A 23761-nucleotide genomic window follows, 5' to 3' on the forward strand; every position below is an offset into this window, starting at 1 on the left:
AATTGGTGACTCTAAATTGCCCCTAGGTGTGAGTGTGAGTGTGAATGGTTGTATGTCTTTGCATGTTGCCCTGCAATCGGCTGGTTACCGGTCCAGGGTGTACCCCGCCTCCCGCCCGTTGACAGCTGAGATAGGCTCCAGCCCCCCCCCCCCCCCCCCGCCCCCCCAATTTATTAACTAATTTATTTTGTCTAAAATAAATTAGTTTTAATTAAATGGGACATTGGTCTGTTTCATGCATCTTTTACTGTCTCAACGTATTCAACAAATGAGTGAATAATTTCATATTATTTTATTATTCTATTCATTCTTTTTTTTTTCTCTCTATCAAGATCATGATAAATTTCCTTTCATGCTTTTACTCTGAAGGCTTAGAACACCTCAGCCTTGCTGAAGCTGCAGCTGCTGGCTTGACGCATTTCTCCCTCTCTCTCTTTCTCTCGCTCTCTCTGTCTTCTGTCTCCCTCTCTTTCTCACTCTCCCTCTCTCTCTCTCTCACTCTCTCTCTGTGTCTCTTGACCTCTCTCTACCCGCCGTCATCCAGCGCGGTGCCAATGCCTCGTTAAACCGCCGTCAGGAAGGATGAGCTGCTTGGTTACTGGAGACAAAACCAGATTTTAAAAAAAATCCTAAAAAAAACAAAAACGGATTTTTCTGTCTTTTTTCTGTCTTTTTTTTTTTTTTTTTTTTTTTAAAGGTAGGCTTAGTTTCCTACGGAAGACAGAGTGGAGTGAGACCAACTCAGTGAGAGGATTGCATTCACAGTCTGTGCAAGTGTGTGAGTGTGTGTCAGTCACAGTGTGTGCCTCGGACTCCCCACTCAGTGATGTAAAACGTGAAGGTGGATTTTGGCATGTGGAGGAGCAGGTAAAAGGTAAGACTCATGACACTTTATTGAGCATTGATCAGCTGTAACACTCCAGTTTGGAGCTCCTTTGGTTTCAATCTGTTGCCGAGTGCATGGCAGCCTTTGCTTGCACGACTCACTTTTAACTGTTAACTTGCAGGAAAAGATATTGGCACTTGGTTTCATCAGCAGACTATAGGCGTAGTCCATATCTGGGCATGAGGTGTGAGCATTCTGGGGAAGGATGCAGGGAATTCATGAAATAAAGAAATAAATGAAACAAGAGAAGTGATGAGCTCCCCATGACGTCTGTGGTGATGAATGGAGATAAAGGCTCTGCTCAGTTGAAGGTGTTGAGGGAAAGAAAATGATGTGCTGCATTCACTGTGTGAGTTTGGGTGGATGACGACACCCCCCCCCCACACACACACACACCCCCACCCCCAGCATTGTTGGATGAACAAGGGAATCAATTAAGTGATGTTCAGATTTCAAAATGTGTCAGACTTGGTCCAGGTGAATGCTTCGGTGACGCCTGTGGATGTGACTTTTTTTTTTTTTTTTTTTTTTTTGTTACCACTACATGCAGGGAAGAGATTGCATCTGTACACTGGCTGACATGATGACACCAACACACTTCACAAGGTGGATAAAACGCTCCCTGAGCTGCACAGCGGGGATGACACATGCACTGTATGAAGTTGGCGGCTGGTGCTCTGCTGTGAGTCAAAGTGGCCTTGCAGCAGAGGAACACAGTCCTTTTTTGTGTACCCCCACCCCCCAGAGTGGACCAGGATCTCTAAAAGCCTGCGGGGGTGAGGTATAGTGTAGATATATCCTTTCATGCGGATGAGTGCTTGCAAAAAACCCTCACTTTAGACACTTCTATCCTGAGCTTAAGTATGAGAAATAGGACTGAATTATAAATGAGTTATGCTTCAGCTGAGGGACTCCGCCACTGTCTCTTGTCTGACTTCCGTGGGCATTAATTGAGTATGGCATGGCTACGGTAATTGTGTGCAAATTTAATCTGCTTGTTCTTATCTTTATGATAGAGAGCAAAGTTCAGGGGAAATGGCCAGAAATGCATTTGTCAGGCACATCCAAACATAAAAGGGGGCGTTCAGGAACAACAGTTTGGTGAGCCGTGTCAAATAATTTATCACACTGACCAAATTCCTACATCTTGTGCCCATACATCCAGAATATAAAAGTAGGTTTTTAGAAGTTTTTTTTTTCTCTCTCTCTCTTGTGACAAATGGATTCAGGCGCGGGGACTGAGCCGTACGTCAGCTGCCGCCTCTGCTGTCTCCAAGCAAGAGGGATGCTAATGGAGGAGAGAGAGGATACAGGCGTTACCGCTGCAACACAGAGAGAGGGAGGGAGGGAGGGAGAGAGAGAGAGAGAGAGAGAGCGTGTCTGCGAGAGGGAGAGTGTGTGAGGCGTTTCCATGGCAACCGGTCAGGGGTGTGTTTGGTCCCCGGAGACGGTGAGGAGCGGAGGGGAGGAGAAGAGATGAGAGGCGAGGAGAAAACTATCCCTCGTTAAGGGTGAGAGGGGGATGGGAAGAGGAGATAATGGAGGCAAGAGGGGAAGGTGGGACTGCCCCCCCATCCCTCCACTCCACCTCCTTTTGTTTGTTTTTCTCCTTCCCCGTGCTGTGCTCCCTTCGCAGGCTTCCTCTCCTTTTTCCTCACGCCACCTTCTCCCTTCATTCGGAAGTAACTCGCAGGGCTGTGTCGTATAGGAAGGTTTCACGGTTATTATCAAGTGCAACAAAGTGTTGACATGTTTGAAGCCGCCTGAGAACATTTTTAGTTGACTTTTTTAGCACTTAGTTGATGTGGCCTTCATTAGTCATAGTCACTATGACCAAAATCTTGACCTCCACAGCCTCACTGGTCAGGTTCAAACCCCTGCATTTATCAGACTAATGAGTTGGTGCTTTTATTTCCCTCACACGGTGCCAATAGTGTGAAAAAGCAATGCCAATGTTCGGCTGAGTGTTTAGCTCTGACTGCATCTACTGATTACCTTTATTGGTATTGTTTGGACAAAAATGCTCCGTTGCTGTTCGACTGAAAAGCCACCTGACAGCTCACTTCTGCCCACATCCATATGACACACCCACAGCAAACTGTAAGCAGGCCAAATTTCAAGTCAATCCAATTGTTCAGTCATAAAAAGACAAATGTCACATGCTGCAGCAACAAGTGTGACCTAAAGATAATGACTCCCCTCACCACACTGCAGGTATTTCATCCGTGGTGATGCCAGTTTGGACAAGAGGCAGAAATTGACTAATATTCTCTTGATGACCTGCACAAAAGTTAAGCATATTAAATTAAAGTAGTTCATAATTCATGTTTTTCCTGTTGCCACATGTATTTTATGCACATGAGGAATTTTTACCACCTGAAAATTGTTACACATGGTCTCAACTTGTACCTATGGTCGTTCTTATGTGGTGTGATTTCAGGATAAGATGATAATACAAGGTGTGTTGCACTGACATGTTGCTGAGGACTACAAAGCAGTAGTATGGTAGTATTTTACTGTGCTTGATAAAGTAAGAATGAACAGGAATTAGTTAAATTAGAGCGTAAACATATTTGTCCTCAGACCAACTGGAGCTGTGTGTTCATTTATTTATTTTCTTAATTTGAGGGTCTCTGTTCTTCGGCTGTTAGTGGGTGCATTTAAGTCATTCTGCAATCAACTGTTACGACAACAATAAAACAGCTGGCTGCTGAACACCTCCATTATTAATGCAAGGAGTTGGCAAATTCACACACAGCTTTAATTGCTTTAATAATTATCATCTGAGTTTAATTTTTTTGCAGCGTTACTTATGAATGGAATGCTGTTCAGCAGCCACCTCTCATATCCCAGATGTTGGAGCATCCCACCAGCATCCGAAATCTGAATCAGACCAAAAATGTGTCATGCTTTTAATTGCATTCGCTACATTACATGTGAATGTACCGTGTAATGGATTACCAAGGCTGAGCAAGATTCAAGTCACATTGGGCTGTTCTACAGTAAGGTCAAGAATATGTGATTTGGGGCTGAAACATGTGGAAACGGTTTAGTCTTGGAAAAAAGAAAAGCGTTTTTTTGTTTTCCCCTTAGGCTTCAACAAATACATGTAGACTGTTGATTTTGTGTGCTTTACTGTGTGTTGTATTCAGATTCAGCCACATTCCTTCAGAGAATATCATTAATTCAGCTTTCCCGGAGGCTCCTGTGTAGGTTGCTGTAACTAGACTTTTGGGTCATCAGGTCTTAAAGCAGCGAATGATCCACTACTTTCATTGTGCGTCCAAGTTGTTTTTCATTGTACTTACTTGTTGCAGGTCGTCCAGAGCAGAGCAATGCCAAGTGCATAGCATTAGATAAAAAGCTTCATTTCATTGCAAAGGATGCTCTCTACAAAATGTTGTGATCACCCCCGAAGAGTCAGATTTACAAAGAGCAGCGAGATCGGTGCACTGTGGTGGAATTTAAAAAAACAGAAATATGATGTCTATTTTCCCAAAAAGGATTGAATCATAGTAGAATTAAAAGCTACACTGGATGCATACATCTCAGCTCCCAAGACAGCCTGTGAGGTGCAGTATGGAGGAGGATTTTTATGTAGCTCGTGGGTCTCTTAAGAAAAGGAAGAAGCTGTGAGAAAAGTTCTCCAAGTGCTGAATTACAAAGACGTGATAAAGTGCTTCAAATTGGAGGGATGAAAACATTCTTCAACTGGAACTGCTTTTTAGGTGGCGTGAAGAGCTCCCTGAGAGCATTCTCAAAATGGTCACAAACACAGTGTGCATCTCAGGTTTCTGATACCAGGTGCTCTGCCAAAACAGAAAAAAAAAAAAAAAAAAAAAAAAAACGCAATCTCCGTAAGAAATGTTTGTGAATGCAGTTTTAGCTTCACTTAGCTGTTATGCAAAGGAGGTGGCGCCAAGATAAGATAAAAGCACCAGGAATGTACATGTAGGACACACACCTAACATCACAGAGGAGCAAAAATAGAACCAACGCTGATGCATGAGCACGGGAGGAAAACGCAGTCAGTCTGCTTAATCTCCATGCTCTTATTCTGCATACAGATTTGGCTAAAAGTGAGAGGACAGTGGAGGCTCTCTCCAGATGTAGCCATGCCGCACATTAGCAATGCAGCAAGCTGTGGAGTGCTCGGTTGTTATTGGAGACCAATTTTTAGTTTGACAGGGAAGACAAGGCTGGTCTGTGGGGCCCTTTGCTGGAGTGTGATTAGCATTGCAGATGCTGGTTTCTGTAGGCGTCAGTTTCAACAAACTCAAGGTTCCCCCGTCTCCAGTGCATGATTAAAATGTAACAGTCGTGCGTGGGAAATTCACAAGAGCAGAATTATGCTCCAACGCTCAAAGAGCCTATTTTTTGCTCAGGTATGTTGCACCTCCTCCTGCACACCCTCCCTTGCTCTTTCCGTGCCACACAAATACACACTGAGCTCGACCCACATGGGGTTTTTCAACAGCAGAGCCGAAATCGTCTAAAAGCTGCCAACAGCTATTATTTTCCACAAGATATTCAATATCAAAAATTAATGTGAAGGAGGACGTTGCTGGAAATGAAAGTCACATGAATTTCCTCGAGAAGAAAGAAGGAAACCGCTTTTGGCAGCGTGGAAGCAGGAATGCTGCTGAAAGCATTTGAATAGTCAAACATAACCACAGTGATAATTACAATAATAAACAATGCAATAACCACAATACTAGACCTATCCATTACCATAATTAGAACCATAAAGATCATCATAATAATCATAACAATCATATACCATATTCATGGTTATGTAATCCAGCTGAAACATTAAAAAATCAATGGGGGCTGCAGTCCTCCCACAGATAACTAGCGCTGTATTGATCCGTTAGAAAATATATGTGATAAATCAAAGTTCATCGTATCCATTACTGAAGACAACAATAAGAAGCTGATTCCTAATGACAGGCTGAAGCACTGGAGCCCTTCATCAGAAAATCAGTATACTGTACTGGTGTAACTTCCTGTACATGCACACACACGCACACACACAGATTACTGTCACACACATGCAGGAACACAGCTGAACATGAATCCATATCATGGTCGAAGGGATGCTGTTTTGCAAACAGAGGAAGAACTGCATCACTTCCTTTGTTATAAATGTGCTACAGTACGTGCAGCATTTTTAAATAGTAGAATTTTTTGTCAAATAAACTGTAAAAACTGATTTAGAGATCTGACGTATTGTCACACACATCTGCCTGATTCATCAGTGTGTTCACATTGAAATGTCATGTGTTGCATCTGTAAGAGCACACTGCTCTGTATATTCTTGACCCATTGCAGCTACACATGGCATTAATAACTAATAAGGTTATTTGCTGCCTTAATGTAAGCCAGCGTAAACCCTGTACATTTATATTTTGTCTCGCAGCGCCACTCATACTAGAGAAAGCAGCTTCTGGCTGCTCTGACGACTGAAAACACCTCTGAGGTGCTAAAAGTCAAATTGTTTACAAGTGCCTGTCAATCCTGCTGCTATATATAAAGCTGCTCAGCTCTTAGCAATGTCAAGAGCACATAATAGCACACATGCTTTCCATTCAGAAACGAGAAAACGAAGCAACAGACAGGTCTCCGGAGTACTCGCTCCTGTAAGAGAAGCCAGCAAAATGGGGAAGAGGCTTTTAGCATATTGGTCGTTCTCAGGTTAGTGTGAACTCCTCGTGCATCCCTGGCATTATCGCATTCCCAGAGGAAGCTTGACATTAGTGGTTCCTCAGAAGCCTATTTCTAGATTATTTAAGAGCTTAGTCTGTAAAAGGAGCTGGGTGCCCTTTTCAACATCATTAACACAGCAGTGTAGTTTGAAAATATATTTAATTTTTTCATTTTGGAATTCCATTTGCTGAGGATTTTGTCAGCCAGTATTAGCTAATGAGTTAAGCATTGCAGTCTGCTACAGTGTGGTTGGCTAATAAGCTTAATACCTCTCCAGAATTTTTTTTGTATTGATTTTATTTTCACGTTTCAACGTTTCCTTTTCTAAAAAGGGAAGAGACAATGTTTAATTGGCTACTGTCATGTACGCAGTATGGTCCAATCACAACAGGCCATTTTACATTGGCTGCAAATGCATTTTCCAATTGAGACAAGAACAATGCAGGGAAGACGAGCTGAGAATTCCTGCCTGACTTGATTGTCTCTATATCGCCTTGAAAGAGTAGATTGTTTCTATTGAGACAAGGTTATGAATTGACAGCACAGTGTGTCGCTCTCTCTCTTGCTGAAAGTCAATGTAGCTCGCCCAGCAGTCAAGTTTTCTCTTTCCCTGCAATCAACTTTAACAGATAACAGTCCAGCCACATGATCCAAAGATGGTTTTTAAATATAAATTAAATGTCAGTGTTCTGAATGTGTGCATGCATTGCTCTACACAATGCACAGCAGGAAATAAACATCATAGATTGGATACTATGTTTCATTTTTACGTGATTTGCACAGTAATCAGGCATGTGCTTCTCCTACTGTATTAAATGTCTTTATTAATACAACTTCCCAGTGAAGAAATAATACCTTAGCTAAGACAACTGTTGAGAAAGGACGTTGCTGGTTTAGAGATGCAGGTGTTTTATCCCAAAAATGCAAACTTTTTATGATCCCACGCATAAAAAGGGTTCTATCCTGCATGATATTTGTGTTTCACTGGGTTTCGCAGCAGACTGGAGAGGGGAGGAATTTCATGTGATAGAAGCCAAGAGCCAGATTTGGTATCAGAATGTCAGAGGACCTGCCGGCCCTCCCGCCCTCACCCTCATCTCTTTCCATTTTAGTATTTATTTTCAACAGTGAGGCCCGTAACCCTGCATCTGCAGGAGTTCTGCTTGCATCTGGCCCATATTCTATCATTAGCTTCCCCGACCTCTCTCCCGCTTCCTCCCTCCATCTCCACTACTGCAAATTCACTTTTGTCACCTACAGTATACAGTAAAAACGATAGAAGCAAATAGAGAGAATAGTGAATTCCCTGATGGGTTTATTAAACTAAAATAAAAGACCAAAAAGAGCAAGGGGAGGTTATAAAGACCTTACTGAACTGGATAACAGAGTAGAAATGATGTCAAAAGTCAACAGGGAAGTATTTAGAATGTCATTCAAAGTGCACGGCGTAAAATAAGCTGGTCCAGAACATGAAAGCAAGAGCAGTCGAAGGTAAAAGCATAATGTGAAGACAAGTCTGATCTTCTTCTGTCCTAAATTCAGAGTCTTGCCTTCTTTCACTGCAACAGCAAAATGAAGTGTGCAATAACTGCGAGGCTAATGTTGCTTGTTTCTGCTTCTCTGCTTGTTTATCTTTATGGTGTATTTGGTCTCTTGAATTCTGATGTGTTTGCAGCTGCAACTCAGATAAATTAAAACCACTTGTTATTCGCTGAAGGGTTCGATTGCCTTGCGAAGTTAAGATAAGGCAACATCTGCGAGATGGTTATTATCATGCAACATAACACTTTTAGTACTAGCAAAATAAAACATGCTTTCTGGCCCTACCAGCATGTAATGAATGACACCAAGTGATAGACAAACACAAATCATTCTGATTTCCTGACAGTAATAAAAACAAAGGCTGATTGCCTGTCATGTATGATAGAGGGAGCAAGACTGCCTGCTGTTGCACATTTCAGAACAAATATTGTTCCAATCTAGGATGGTCAATATGGTTTCATTCACCTGTGTGACAGGACGCATGATGGCTTTGCTGGAGTGCTCTGTAATAGTACAAATAAAAGCAGTGAGCACAGATACAAACAGGTTGTTTGTCCAGGCAGGAAGCACAGCAACACTCCCAGGGAACACCTGCTATACTGTAGTAACGACCATGTCAATACGATTGGCCCAGCAAGCTCTAGTCTTGATGCACTCACCCCCTCATCATTATAAAGCACTTCAAAGAACACAAAGGCCATTGAAGCCCGCGTGTTTCCAGTTGTGGAGCCCGTGGCCTCTCAGCTGTTCTGTTGTGTGGACGCCAGCGCTCTGGCTGATCCTCTGCCTGAGAGCACACTCCTTGCCGTGGGGCTGTGTGGCTGGTTGACAGCCAAAGCCACAGCTTCAGTGGCTTTTTGGGATGCCAGCATCAGCGCTGCATGCCCTGCAAGAGCTGTGTCCTTCTATGCCGCTGCCACACTGAGCATCTGAACTGATGGTCGTCTGAAGATCTGCCTCTCTCATTATTTTGGTTTAGTTTTTGATTTGTATATACATTTTTGACTATATTAATCTTGGTGGCATCATGCATGTTATATGCATAGGTACAGGTGTTGTGAAATGTGTACACCAAGATATTGTGCTGCATGTCACCCCCCCCCCCCCCCCCCCCCGTCTCGCTTGAGCAGTCACTATCTAAATTAAGCAGCAATGGCAAAAAATAAATAAATCAACTCCAGGCAAGAAGCAGCAAAAAAAAAAACATTCTTAGCATCTGACATTGTTGTGGTTCCCCTAAGTAATGACCTAAGAGTTAATTTAGGTTTCATATAATTATGTAGGTAGATTGTCTATGACTTTCTCTATTGAGACGCACGAGAGCACTGTTTTGTATCATGTTTCCTCATGTGTCTGCCAGTTAGTGTGACCTGTAATGTAGTAAAAGGTTTCGCAGTTCAATGGGGAGAGGAACACGACTCTGGAACTTTTGTGGCAGAAAACTTTGCACTGATGTGTCCTGAATACATTAAAGACGCTGCAGATGCTGCAGGTGACTCATAATCAACAATTTGCACTTTATCTGACTGTGCAGAAAACGCAGTGTAAGACTGGCAGACAGGAGGATGACAAAGGAGCAGTCAAAGCAATTTCATTCAAATTCCATTCACCTCCATTGCATTGCAGTGGTGGCTGAAATCTCAGCAGCAGACGTCTCAAAACCTCAGCAAATTGAACTGAAACTATAGCCAAGTCTGTTAGAGCCTACCAGTGTTTTTTCAGGGGGTATTGTGGGTGAACTTATCCATTAAAGAGTAACTAAACACCAGAACGAAAAGCAGTTTCACCGCCTTCTCCAATTGAAAGTTTCAAGCCTATTTCACATCTCACGCCAACAGTGATGTCGTGGTGCACTGACACACTTCCACATCACTGCAGCAAAGAGATAAGTTAAACCTGGGGTTGATAACGTTGGAGAAACCAGCAAGAGCGAGCAAGATTTTGAATGTATCCAACCGAAAAAATCCCATCTCCTCCCTTCATGGCTCCCTCCAAAGCCACTCCCCCAAAACACATGAATGTGCACTGCCTGACGACAGCCTGACTCCCCGAGAGGACGTTGTCATTGCCAACCACATCCAACCTCCAGCCTCTTTGTGTCAACTTTTTTTTCTCTGCAATTCTTGTGTGGCTTCTTCTCTATAGCTTTAGCAATATATCTGCCTCGCCTTGTGGAAGCCTCCTCACACTCTGCCTGTGCACTCACTGCACAGCCAGAGTGTGCACAGGTAGGCAGATGCCGAGGCTGAGTGAAATGATTGGATGGGCTTTATTACAAGCCTGCAACAGCCATATACCAGATTGTTTGTTTTATTTGTCAGAGCATTTGATTCATGATCGCTGTCAGGATGTAAAGAGAATTTCAACAAATATAACAAGAAAGTGCTCATAAAATATATGACCTACCTTAGCTTTAAACTACTGGAAGTCAGCAAAAGCTAAATTTTCATGGAGTGCTGAAGTGCTAAAGTCACATTTTAGTTTTCAAAGATGTTGGAGGGGACAATCAAAATAATGACTAGTATTAAATCTATCTTTAGTACCTGGAAACTAAAGCAAAAATGTTCCCTGGGTAGGATGTACATCCAAAATGAAATGTCTGTAAAATCCAGAATAGAAATCCAATTGAACACATAAAAGTCAAGTATTCAGTTTCAAAGACAATTAAACAGAAGTTCAGAGTGAAGAGGAAGACTCTTGCTAATGGGCTGTTGCAAATCTACACTGAGAAAAGATTTTATAATAAGAGTTTATTCACAAACATCTAGCCGAGTGCAGCATTAATGCAAGCTCTGCGACTTTTGGGTAATTTGATGTTTGTGCTTGTTTGCCAAAATAAGTTAACTCGCTGTAATGCTGCAGTGCTCTAGTCTTGCAGTCCCTCTGGATGAAACGCACTGGAAGAAATGAAAGTGCCCAACTATTGAAACGTGCACAAAGAGCAAAAAGTGTTTGGTGAGAGCTGGTTTTTGCAGATCAAATATTTCGGAGCAATGCGAGTGTCGCACATCGGAGTGGGATAGCGAACGGAGAGCTGCGGTTAGGACACTCACAATTTGACGAGAGAACATCCTGAATGTGTTACATTTCCCTAATCTTGCAAAATGTGCAAGCAGGCCATCTCGCTGTGTTTGTCAGCTGCTTCGGGGATTAATTAGCATAGCAGAGTTGGAAATGGATCCACTGCGGAAGAAGACGTCCCTTATTTCACACACTGTTAGTGGGACAGCGTCACTCGCTTACAGGAATAGACAGCTCACACTTCAAAATACTCTGAGACATAAAGGCTATAAGCAGTATGTGTTACTCTTAACAAGGTGCAAATGTCACTTGGCAATATAAAATAACACCATGACTTCGCCTTCCACTTCTTAAAATATTAGCTGGGCTGCAATGCAATAAGGCCATAATTAATAAAATGCAATGCTTTTGCTGCCCTTTAGGAACAGTGAAATGGTTGACATCAGCTGTAAAGGTGTGAATGTCAATGTTACTTCAGGTGGGAAGGCCACTCACGCCCCACTGTAGCGTGTAAACGTGTGAAAACCATGTGATTAGATGTACACTCTTCTAGTGTGATGCGTTTTAATCACAGCACTCTTAATGTGTGAGCAGTCTCAGCACTGAATAGGCGGTGAAAACAGAGTCTTAGCTGTTAATGACTTGCAGTTGTTGTACGTGTTCATTGAATTCATATGTACAGGTACTTTACTGCTCAAGCGTTTTATTGCTTAGTGCAACAATCTTCTCTTTCTTTACTATTATTGCTTTTTATCCCTCATGTGTATTTATCTTTGCACAAGCAATAAGCTGCTCTTGCCTCATTTTCGGTGATTTGGTGATTTTGGAGCTGCATGGAAGTTTTTATTTTGTTATAATCCTCAAGATCTCAGTTGTGGTTGATTTAGTGAAACCTGTGGTTACTGGTGGGAACGCTTAATAATACATGTTCCAAAGTTCAGCTTGAAATGAGGAAGGAAAGGTCTTTCAGAGGGTTTATTTCCTTTTCCCTAGTTGTCTGCCATTTCAGTTGCCAGCAATGAGGAAAATGTTATGTGTTATTTAGAAAATTCTGTGACTCCAGCGCAGGAAAGGGAAACTCTGCCACTGACAATGCAGCCTACTTTGAGAGGTAACTACTGGGTGTAAATACATTTAATGGCTAGCAGGATAAACAGCAGCTATAAATTGTGTCAAAAATAGGGTTTGATGTGAAAATCTACCGGACTGTAAGTTTAAAATCCCAAATGTTCAGTGGTATATTAGTACATAGACGACATTACAGAATGTATTAAGGCACTCAACTACGAAATGCTGATGCCAGTAACTTCATAAACTGAGCTGATTATTTTGGGTGTTGTCGGGAACAGCCCCATCTCTATTTGGAGACACAGTTTGCTCAGTACTCCGCCATGGGACTAATTAGAGGAAGGATGATTGCTGGAGTATTTTACTTAAGTCTGTTCCTTCGCTTAAATTTTCCCAAATTCAGAGTTTTCAGGAGAGAATTGCTTCTAAATTCCACCCTCAGACATTTGCAGCGTCGCACAGAACGTCATTACTCCATTGTTAAGTGCATTAAGGGATTTCTGTTGTGACACACTGCTGTAATTTACCGTTTTGTTGTACCCACATTCCTTCCAACTGCCTTGTCTACTTCATACTTCATACAGCAGGTAGGGTCTATGTTCATTTCACAGAATGCCTTCTGACTTCTCCCATAAGAGCATTCAGCTGGGTTTTACATGAACACAACATTTAAATACAAAGACAGCAAAATATCCCTACACAGGAAACAGTCAGCCTCATGTCCGGGATTAGAAATATCTAGTGGCTGCACTGGATTGTGGTCTATAGAGGCAACAGTTTGTGGCTGAGCAGAAGAAATCTGTATACTGAGCTGATGCCATTCACCAAATAGGACATGTTGAGCTACAAAAACTTGAAGGAAATGAATGAGTCAATTTGTTGCTGATCAGTCTGTGAGAAGTAAGAATACTATTTCTGAGAGCGACTAAGTGGTTGTAATGTTTCCGGCTGTCAGTTTTAATGGGTCATTAAAGGAGAGGGAACAAGCTGGGTGCACTCAGGTTGCCAAGACATGTGCTAAGTGCACTCAACAATTTCCACCTGGACAAAACCTCAATCACTGACATATTTGGATAATAGTTTGCAAAGGCACTCATCTCTCCAAAATCAATATCTCTCCCTGTGTTATTTCCTTGCTGTCATCCAAAAAAAGACTGCCTTAAATTTTCGGCTTTCTGAAAATCCTGAATAAGTATTTAGCCACAAACAGCAGGGAAATGAGGACAATCAATTCTTAATTTATCTCTATTGTGCTGCTTTCCAATATAGGCGCTCCTTTTGCCACCAGCCATTACAAACACCTGAATGAAAGGTGTACATTGTTAGGTACAGTGCTTTCTCTTAAGGCATGCATCAGCAACAAAAGGGAATAAAATGGGACAGAGGCTCAATTTTCTAAAATTCAAATCTGAATGACAATTTTTTTTTTATTATTATTATTTTTTTTTAAGCCTTCTGTACAGTATATGTCTTCTTGCCTAAAAACACCTGCTGAATTGGAATAGTGATCTGAATTGGACCCTTGGTAATAAAAACAAGCTGTTTCACAAAGGTATTAAGGTCCAGATTTGAGATAAGACGAGAAAAAGGTGGCATCAATTGCTTAGAAATGTCTCTGGATGCTGGAGCAGCTGCCACTATTTACCCTGCTCCTCTGTTTCATTGATAGAAAATAGATGAGGTGCTAATGGATGCGTGCCACCAGTAGTTCTCTATCCTGTGTAAGACACGGGCTTTGCTACAGAGGCCCCTTCGTCCTCAGCTTCTCTGTATTGATTTTCTGGCATATGCTTGGTTTTCTTGAAAGGTACAGATTCATAATGTTAGGACAGCTTAGCTGCTGCACAAAGACAGAGTCTGCAGATGGATAAAAATGCATGGTTTCACTTTGCAAAAAAGAAGTCGAGCTAAATGATTCTCTGTGCTACTTCCTCAGACGGAGGGTCTTTAAACTAGCTTCCTCAGGAGATTTGATTTTTAGCATACCAGTCATTTAGATGGCTACATGGGGGAAACACTGTTAGAGCATATACTGAAATAAAAGCCACACTTCTTTCAGCAAAGACAGTAGGAACTCAAGTCATCGTGCAGTGGTAGAAATTTTCCTTCTCACTTAGTCACAAGGCTTTCAAGTGGGTATCAGAGTATGCATACTGTAATGTTTTGGAATATTTATGCATGCATGTGAATTTGAGTTAACCTGGGATTTCAGGTCTTTTAGTGAGCATTTAACTGGTCCAAACCAGCTCCAGTCCCACAAGGGTTTACATGCGCCAGCTATGTTTGCAGGCAGCCAATTATGCGGCAGGTGTAAAAGGCAGGTAATATCCGGTGAAAGCGTCCAGTGAGCTCACACACACTAATGTGATGTTGTTACATTAAGTCTGTGGACATTTTGCCGTAAACAAATCACATCTTCTCAGTCACAGTGAGCCTCAGGCTTCTGTCACAGTTGTAGTTAGAAACACACAAACGTACATTGCAGTCAATGCTTTATTAGCAGTTGCACCTAAAGAAGAGATACAGAACATTTTGGAATGGCATAATAATAAACTGGCTGGCCCTCATTTACAATGATGTCGAATGACAGTTTAAAATGACTCAATACAAAGATACAAAATGTAAAAAATTGATCAGTTAAAACAACATTCAGTTTCATTAAATTTAGTTAAAACGGGAACAAACAAATACATTTTTGACCATTTTATTGGTTAAATCATACAATACTTAATGTCTGTCATGTGGCATGTATAAACTGGCATACTGCATAGACTAAAGATCCTGACCCTAAAGGCCAGAGTATGTTCAAAACCAGCAAGTTTGTATCATGTGCCTTCCAACCATGTTTAAAGGCCAGTGTTTAGAGTGAGTCCGAGTGATGTCACTTAAAGGCAGGATGAAAAGCATAAGAGGCTCGTTGTGTCAATGATTTGGTGCATACTTTCAGACAATCTTTCTTTGAAGCTATTCAGGTTTGCACTCTTTATACATAGAAAAATTGACAGAGCCCTGCTTACCTACACAGCTGATCAATTGCTGCAGGAAGTGGGAATAATGGACAATTTCAGAGAGAAAACAAAAATTGGAACAACACTTAAAAGGTGCAAAATGAAAATTTCCAACAGGTGTTAGGTGGCATTTTGTGAAGTCCTGTTGCTTTTCTGATAGCAAATATTACAGGACTCAGAGTTGGAGCTTCTACAGCTCGACATGAAGTTTAGCATTCAGCTTGGATCAGTTCACTTTTAACTTCTGGCTCACGTTTGGGTGAATTCAGCAACTATGGCAGCACATTTTGTTTGTAACTGCAAAGATGCTGTGGTGGAAAGAATCACCAAGAGAAGAAAATACTGCTTTTTAAAGATCTTTTATTAATACAAAAGTTAATGAGTGAGTTTGTCTCTGCAGAGTCTCTACTGTGTTAATTTGTGTTGCACATCAGAATACATCTAGATGATGTTTTTGCCTAAACCTTTTTGCCCTTCTAAATAGTTTTTTGTTTAAACTTTGCAGAGTATTGAGGAGAAACAATGAACAATGAGAAGAATGCAATGCCAAAATGACAGACAAAGCATGCTGGAATAATCATTAAAACTGGTGGCCATTTAACAAGCTGTGCTTTCTGACAGAGATCAAGCAAACCTCTGTAAAAATGTGGCAAATAGAAACATCCAGTAAAGAGGTAACCTGAGAAGCAATCACCTTGCAAAATATATAAATAAAAAACTGATTTGGCTCTTTGTTTATTGGCTTGAGAACAAAGCTTTTAAGCTCGTTGGAGTGAAATGTGTTGTGCAGAGCTATGGTGGGATTAACCTGTTAGGGGCTCCAGGGCAAAAATGTTTTGTCGGGCTCCCATAAATCCCCCCGTCACCTGTCACTTCCAAGTTTCCATCGAATACAGTAAGAGACCAAGAAACAAAGAAAGAGTACTAAATGACCTTATCTGGTCTATGTGTTAGTTTGAAGTGATGCGATTCAGCATAAAGATTTTGACACAGGGCCCTTCCTTAATTAATAATGCAGGACCCACTTTAGTCAATATTGTATTTAACTAGTACAAGTTTCCAGGCCATTTTGGAATTAATCAACGAGGTGAAACAAGTTGAAGCTGGGGTCATTTGGGGCCCCTGAGGAAGTTGCTGCTTTGCCTAGTTGTCAATCTGGTTGAGCTGCTTAAAATACAGGAGCAGAGTAGTTTAGGGGGTTTGGAGAATGATGAAATTCACTGAGGGAGCATTTGTGTCACAACTGATAGATTCAGGTAGTGAATTTGAAAAGCAATCAGTGAGTTACACTTACCCTCACAGATATACAGCGTTATGATAATTTTCTGTTTTGATTTAAAGCAAATTGAGTAGGATTTTCCAAAAAGTCCTTATGGTAAATTGGACTTCATTTATCATGCAGTCCAATGTGAATACTCAGAATGGTGAATTGACTTTAAATCCAGAGCATTCGCATTGGACGCTTTTCTGGTCTACCAACCAATCAAAGGGCTTGTCGACATTAGCCATGAGCGTAACATTACCAATTATGGCAAAATATTAATCCAGTTAATGTTTAAATTTAGCCACCCAATCTCCCTCTGGTTGGCTAGTGTTTGTTGCTTGGTTAGGGTTAGGATTCAATGGCCTGGAGCCAGTCAGAGGTGGAGTAGGGGTGGGTCTTCATGGAACAGGTGGGAGAAACTGGGCCGTGGGAATAAGTGGCATTGCACCGACTGCTGATGCTCCCACTAACCATCCGTCATGCTAACATTGACCATGCTGAGGGTTTCAGACTCCAGTGTCACCTTGGCTGTCACACCGACTTGAATTTGTTTGGAGCTAGAGTGAATTCTCGGCAGTGACAGTGGAGATTGCTAATCCGTCAGAATGATTTGGTGACGGGCGAAAGTGCTAATCCTCCCATGTTATTCAGTGCCAGTGAGGACTGCCTAATCCCTCGCTGACGGTCTGATGTAAAAAGAGATGACGCTAACTAAACGGCTCTCTAGGAAAATGATAGGAGGTTCTGGGAGAAAGTTCATGCTTCCAGTGCACACTGACATTAGCACAGCCAATATTTACTGCTGCTCTGTGTGCTTTCTTGTAAGTATCTTTTGATTCTCGGCCAAAAACTTATTCGTGTGATGACTGGTAGCGGAGTGAAAAGATATCTTGTTCCTCAGGCAAATAGAAATCATGACTGATGGTGGAAAATGGGCTTCTGTGGGATTTCAAAACTTTAAAAAAAGTTTCTTGAACCTATTTTAGGGTTAAAGTACTTTTTTAAGTGGAAAAACTGATTCAGTTTTCAAAGATGATGTCAGGTTGGAATAAACCAAACACTCAGATATTACGAACACATGATTACTTCAGATATGATTTAAAAAACAATAACTCAAAAATACACTCAAAAAAAGATTTCATTCACAAAATGTTCTTTAAAAATAAGCTTTTCTCTCTCACTCCCTGTCCAAATTCAAACTGATCTGAAGCCAGTATGAACACACTGCGGCTCTGGCACAAAATGTCCACATGAGTTCAAACATCTGTCTGAAAAATGAGTCGCTCAAGAGATCCACCCAGCATTCAGGCTTTCATCAGATTCTTGTTATTAATAATTGCTAACAGGCAAAATTACTTCCTCGCAATGTGGAGATGAATACACAGAAATACCAGGTCCCATGCTGACTCAGCTTATAAGTGGAGGAGACTTCCAGGAAATGAGAGGAGGTTAAGTTCTAAGACAAAAAAAACAAAAAACCTGCAATGACGACATATTATTATCATGAATCGTTTGGCACCTAACAGGAAATGACTCATTTTTAAGCTGCTATTAACGTACCCACGTATAATGTTACTCAGCAAAAAAAATTACTTTTAAGAGGAAATGATGGAAATGAAGTATGCAGTGACCCAGAAGTTTTGAATCTGCAAATGAGTTCAAAATCAGAATAGTTCATCAATTAATTGTTTGCATCTTGATACAACTACAGTATTGTTAACTCTGGCCGTCTCATTCACAGAGATTAGTGATTAGATCTTTTTTGACCAAAGGCCTGAAGCTGGGAGAGAAAAAAGGCCTATAAATGTATTTGCCTAAAGGAAGCAGAGGTGGAAACGAACCCAATTAAAGGAATAGTTCACAGTTTTGTCAAAAGAGGTTGTTCACTTCCTTGCCAAGTGTCTCTCTGTCGGATATGAAGCTACAGCCAGCAGCTAGTGAGCTTGGCTAAGCTAAATTCTGAAAACAAGGGGAAACAGGTAGCTTGAGTGTTGTCCAGATGCAACAAAAATCCACCCACCAGCTGACCAACACAGTCCAGCACACAAGCTTTCATCATTAATAACTTTAGACATTGTATTGTATCAACACGATTAGTGCTACGGTGGATTAAACTTGATTCTTTTAAATACCATCTCTTAATTTAAAGTTAATTTTAAAAAAAGGTTATTACATCATAGTTGCTCGTTATTATTCTCCGTAATCTAATCCACTTGTTCTTGCTGGTTCTTATCAAAGCTGCAGTTCTTATGAACACAGATGCAAGATGCTGTCATTTATGCTTCACTTTGTAAAGCAAATAAAATTGCCTTATTTATGAAGTTCCTTCCTGTTTTCAAATGAGAGTATTTTCCATTGTCCTCATTTCCTCTTAAATCCAGAGAAGCATCTGTTGAATCTTAAAATCAAGGACGGACTTTAATCAATACTTGGGATCGATACGGGTACCATATAATTGCAACAGGCCCCTACTAGGACAGTACAAATGCCTCCCCTGTGTCTTGTGGCATACATAAAAATGTTGACAACGAGAGACCGTCTAACATCAGCGGGTTGCTTTTCCCCTTTTATTTTTAGAGGTAAGAGATCGAGGTAAGTTAACACCTGACCTTTTAGAGTGGCGATGCCTCTTTGCCGTTGTGGTTTGGCATCATCTGAAATTGAAAGAGGCAAAGTTTTGAAGGTAGCCACTGGAGTCCCATCGCCTGTTGAAAAAGGAAATCATATGTCGTATTGTGGGCTATGTCTGTGTTTTTGATATGGTTGTTAGGATTTCACACAAGCTTAACAGAAGATAATCCTAACCCCTACCCCAGCTGCAGTAAGCCTTGGATGGCATTCCTACAAATTGCTGAAACTTGGAACTAAGCGCTAATGCAGTTTTGAAACCCATTACGTGGAACTTGTTTTCAGAAGATAATATTATTGGAACGGGCGCAGGAATACCTGGTGTAATATGCTAAGACAAATCTCATTTTCATGAATGGGGAAGGGGCCTATGAGTCAGTGGTGGTATGCATATACCATGAAAAATGGATGAGTTCTACCTCCCGAGACTAAAATTAGACAGAAACCTAATATGGTGAGTGTCCTTCAAGTAACACTCTGATTTATAAGCAACAACAAGAGACGGAGGATGAGAAGAATCTTCTATTCCACAAAACACTTGCCGGGATAGGTACGGAAACGTAATGCCAGGCGACAACCAGATAATTCCTTTTGCAGGAAACCTAAGCAGCCATTGAAATGAAGCAATTGCATCTTTTCAAGCAGTCATTTCACACAATATGATTACTGTGTGACTGTCCTTCAATGACAACGGTGTGATGGCAGAATATAAAGTGGCATGAAGGATAAATGTACAATGAATTATGAATGCTGATGCACAATTTTTTGGTACCATTAGCTACAAATTTGCTCATTAATGTTTTTTTTGGGAGGGGGGGAATCAAGTGGAATCATTTGACAAGCAGCTAATCGATTAGCTATTTAACTAGTTCATTGATTCATGAGGAAGGATTATAATGGGTTGTAAGTTATTAATGGCTTAGTAGCACTTAAAGTGCAGGCCTAATGCCTTATGAAATTGTCAATTAAAGCTCTTTATTCATACTGTACTGCAAAAACTTAGCTCAAGATTTTGTCACCAAAAGCAGAGAGTAACTACGTTTTGTCATCTAGACACAGGTGCCCATTACATAAATGTTTTTCATGGCGTCATTCAGACATGAGGACAATGCTTGTAGCAGATTTGGTACTTTGGTCTGTGTTGTCTGTTCTGTCAAAGGCTGCATTGGCGATGGATTTAAAAAGATGTTTTGCTGTTGAAGCCTTAATTAATGATGATCAAGAACATAAAATGAAAAGAGATTAAATCTGTTTTAATTGATTTTTTTGGCCACTTGGGAGCTGAGTGACAAGCTGTAAACACATCAACATATTATCACCTTGTAAATTGGGGATCATTTACACATAGAGAAGAGCATCACTGATATTAATTTGAGTCGTAATTGCAACTACTTGAAAATGTGTTCTGTTAGCTCTGTTTTAGTTGCCACTATCTACTGGTGGAAATATCTGGCTCTTCATCTGTGAAATGTTCACCAGCTAGTCGCTAACAATAACATTTGGTGCTGGACAGGTAGTGTTACAGCAGGTTTGTACAGCTATTTTTTACTGAAAACTACTGCCTGCTACATCTGAATGCAACACAGATAAAGTGCCTTGACCGAGACACTGCCTTAGAGCTGGAGTTGGTTCTCAGGCACTGCTCAGTAGCTGCCCACTGCTCCTATTACATTGGATGGGTTAAATGCAGAGAGCGAATTTGCCTACAGGGATTAATTAAGAATAATTTAACTTAAAGTTGCAGGCCACAAAACCAAAAAGAATGACCAGAAGACTTCAAAGCGCTGTAGAGCTGAGAGGAAATGGAGAGCTGGGTGATAATTCCCTGTAGGTTTGACACCATTCACATTATACATAGTCATTTAACCCTTTGCTAATATAAAAGAAAACATCAGTGCATCTTTAAGTTGAAACTCTTAGCTCACAACTTCTATATGAAGCATTTTGCATGCATGCATGTGGAAAGCATAAAAAGCCTGATTATATTTGCTGCTGTGTCGTGTTTTTGTTATTTACTTTGATCTTAATGAGGCAAACACGATGCGCCTTTAATTTTCTCTGTGTTCATATTAAACCTTGTCCTGATGCAGCCTTTAAATTAATCTGACGTTGTTTATTCCAGACTTGTGCCATGTCGGAAGTGTTAAGGAAATGTTACTGGGTCCGATCTAGCTTTCATGACCTGACCATGGTGCTTATTCAGACATGAGACCGACATGTAAATATGCCATCGCATCTGTTTCGCGTGCAGCATATGTGAGAGAGGATTTAGTGCTACAACCAGGAAAAAATGGCACATGCTGTCATGACATTGTTGAGCTAGTGGAGGAGTGTAACATTCACATTATTCATTTCCACATGCCACATTTCCATGGAGGCTCTGTTCCATAGTGTTTGTGCGTTTTGTTACAGTTCTGCAGGCTGTAGTTTAGAAGCACTATGCTGTCCCTCCCTCTTTCTATCAGTATGAACAAATACTAAGTATTAACTGGACTTTTCTAAATCCAGAGACTGCAGGGTAAAGCAACATCCCTCATGAGCCCACAACACAGCAGACGTACAACAAGCCACATGGTGGAAGACAGCATACGCTGTTGATGGCTCAACAAGGCACTGCTTCAGAGGAAACATGGCCAGTGGTGCAGAAAGGAGCTGTTTAATTGGCAGAGTTTGAATGCACAAGCGCTAATTAGCCAAGAAGAACACGGTTCAACTTCCGAATCCCAACAGCATCCTGAAAACTCTGCTGACATTTTGCACTCTGCAGGGTGGTCAGTGGGTGTGCAGAGTGCCACATTCCCAGAATAGAAAATGCATTTAGCTTGTTAGTATTTGTGGTGAATACACAGTGAATTATCATCAAACTGAGCTCGGTCTACACTGACAGTACAAAGTATCAGGGATGTTTCCCGGTGCTTTTACACAATCCACATCTCAATTTTCTTAAAGCTTAAAAGTCCTGCAGCTCCTCTGCTTCTGTTTCTCTACGTCTTCTTTCTCACTGTATGGGTATAAAAAGCCCAATCAACAGAGATTCTTTGTTTCATCAGACAACTTGATGAACGCAATACGTATCCCTCATGTTTTGTTAATGCAGTGTATCACGACACGCTCCTTCCTTTAATCTGCATCAAATTCAATGTAAAACAGCCTGCATGTCGTACATGCAAACGCCACGCACCTTTGTTTGTGCACAAACAGGAAGACACAAAAAAGGATGATGGGTTTAACGATGCGTCTTTTCAGGTCAGCTGTCATGCTGTTTGTTGTATGTTATGTTATATGCTCACTCTGCGGCAATAATCATCTGCATGTGAATTCTCTCTCATGTGAAATAATTCCATTATTCATGCCGCTATTATATCTGGATATGAGCACAGCAGAACAGTGGGGCATATGTTTAATATTTCATGGTAAACCAAAAGGATGAATGAATGCTGTTCACTTTTTATGACTCTAGTGATCCAAAGTGACAAATGAAAACTTAAAAGAAATACATGCTTTTTTAAAAAATGAGTAAACAAGTGTAAAATGTGCATTCAAATTCTTTGCTGAGGTTGTCGTGGGAGTGAACCTGAATGAGATTTATGTTGAGGGAAATAATAATGGCCTCTTTCCAAAGAGCTGGGTGCAAAATAATTGCAGCCATATAAATGAATTCAAAACCTTATTTTTGCAAGGTTATGGGACAAGGAGCGAGGATTTATTGTCGAGATTAATAAGCATGGTAACCATAGAAATGACCCATGCTTTTAATGCTACATCCACACATATTGGGGTAACTGTGCTAAGATTATCTTAAAGTTGCAGTACGACAGATGGTAGGTAGACACAACACAATCATAACACATTATATTACAATGAATTGTTTTAATGGACACCTAAAGGGAAAAAAAGAAAGGTGTTGGGTTCACATTCTGTCAATAAAATTCATTATTAATTCATAGATAATTTATGTGATCGATACTGCAATTTAGAGTACTTTTTAAAAATGCATTGGTGCCATCCAATTAAGTCCTTCTCAGTCTAAAATGCATTTGCTCTGCTCTTGTCAAAGGCCACAGATTTGGAAAGTGGTGTGATAATGAACAGGGATTTAATGGTGCTCGTCTTGACGGATAGGCCCACAGATTAAAATCAACATGTGCACCAAGCATTGCTTGACTATTACGGAGATCTCCTGGAAGAGCTGTAATCAGTTTCTCAAGCTTTACCCGGTTAAAATCACATTAGAAATCACTGTCAACTCCAGCAAACAAGGGTTTTAGCAAATCTCGTAAGTGTGGCTTTCCTCATTTCCTCGTGTATTCCTGCTTTATCCCATACACTTTATTTTTCCCTCTCTTTCGCTCTCACTCTCACAGTGACTCACGCATCACCCTACAGCTCCTTTTCGGCTGTCAGATTTTCTACAGTTTCACTGACTCTAATCCAATTCAAACCAAATCCCAAAACGCTCAACCCCGTAGGCTGCCCTTCTCAATGACCCCCATCACCATTACCATTTACCCAGAATTCAGTGGGATCTTGTATGTTCTCAATCCTGCCCATGACATGGTTGAGCCCAAGGGTTTCTAAAAATATGACTTGGCTTGAAGGGAGTCAAAAAATGGCCACTGCAGTACAGTATGTGACCAC

General features: G+C 41.0%; 1 protein-coding gene across 2 annotated transcripts in view; it reads left to right on the forward strand.

The window, feature by feature from the left end:
- The first annotated feature begins 539 nt into the window (after positions 1–539).
- Positions 540–23761, forward strand: part of lingo2b (leucine rich repeat and Ig domain containing 2b) — a 31207-nt gene continuing 7985 nt past the window's right edge. The window contains exon 1 of one of the 2 annotated variants that reach the window (XM_070979768.1): positions 540–874. The gene's annotated coding sequence lies outside the window, so the exon portion shown is untranslated. The remainder of the gene's footprint in view (positions 875–23761) is intronic. The other variant, XM_070979767.1, reaches the window with a different exon arrangement.

Source organism: Chaetodon trifascialis, chromosome 14 (assembly GCF_039877785.1).
Source record: "Chaetodon trifascialis isolate fChaTrf1 chromosome 14, fChaTrf1.hap1, whole genome shotgun sequence".
NCBI classification, from domain to species: domain Eukaryota; kingdom Metazoa; phylum Chordata; class Actinopteri; order Chaetodontiformes; family Chaetodontidae; genus Chaetodon; species Chaetodon trifascialis.